Raw genomic sequence first — 1,264 nt, 5'->3', positions numbered from 1 at the left:
ACAAATTAATAAGGTGGTGACTGAAATGAGCAGAACTATCACAATAATCTGGCATAAGGCGCATTTTATGTCTCTTGAAATAAAAACATTTGTAATACAACTTTTGGTACTGTGTCAACTTGAATGCTGTTCTGCTTTTTGGTCAAGTGCTTCGAACAGACATCTGGATAAACTGAGTGGTTTATCACTTAGCACTTGGATGTCATTTTAAAACTAATGTTAATTTTATGTGTCAGCGCCTGTCCTGGGTGAAAGTCCGTGACAGACTAACATGTCTTCTTTTCTCTGTGCATAAAATTTGAACCGTTTAGTTCTTCTCATAGTTGTTACCCACCTACAACAGACATTTTTTAATACAAGATGAACCTCTATTATCACTTTCACATGACCTCTGCCTCGAACCAGCACTCTGAAAAAACAGAGCTGTTTCCTTTTGGAATATGTTGCCTTCTGAAATGACATTGATGGTTGATCATGGAAATGTTAAAAAAATTCTTTGAAAAGGTATATTGGAGAATGATTTAATATTGACCTGATATAATGTTTAAATTTACATTTGTAGTTTGTTATTGTTGCACTTATCTTTCAGTATATTTTAAGTTCTGGTATGGTTGAAAAGGTTTGTGTGGTGAGGTATTTTCTCATGTCTTCCTGTAATGTTTGTAAATTATTTAAGTAGTTGATTTGAATTTTATGTTTAATTTTACTTTGTTGGTGTCTTAAGAAATACCTTTATGTCTTTTTAAGAATGTTGATAATGGACTCTTAAAGTAAAGCTGACATGAACCCCAGAAATAATACTGAAGTAGAGACTAATGGGGATTCTTAAATAACCAAATAAGTAAACACAAATACAGTGCACACCCACCTATTCATTCATTATTAGTGCTTTTTTTTTCCTGAGAAATGTAACTCCAAACTAGTTGTGGAAAATTTGCCTTTTGGATTTTTGGAAAACATTCCTGAAATATTCAAAAGAAAAATGTAGCTTATCGAGTTAAAACACTTGGAGGCAAAGCTACTCTACACTTAGCTGGTGTTTCCGAAGCATCTGGTCCAGGGATGTATTGTAACAATTTTCTTGATACATCCAGGAAAATACTGAAGGGGTACAATGATGTCACGTGAACAGGCTTACCTTACAGCTGGACGATTAGACGCCACAGTTTTCTGTAAATGCTCTGATGTAGATATATGGATAATTGGCTGGTTGAGTGAATACAGAGATGCACGGCTGAGATACGGCCCCATCGGCCCCTGCATG

Source organism: Poecilia formosa, unplaced genomic scaffold, assembly GCF_000485575.1.
Source record: "Poecilia formosa unplaced genomic scaffold, Poecilia_formosa-5.1.2 Scaffold36, whole genome shotgun sequence".
Classification (NCBI taxonomy): Eukaryota; Metazoa; Chordata; class Actinopteri; order Cyprinodontiformes; family Poeciliidae; genus Poecilia; species Poecilia formosa.
This window is presented reverse-complemented; position numbering follows the sequence as displayed.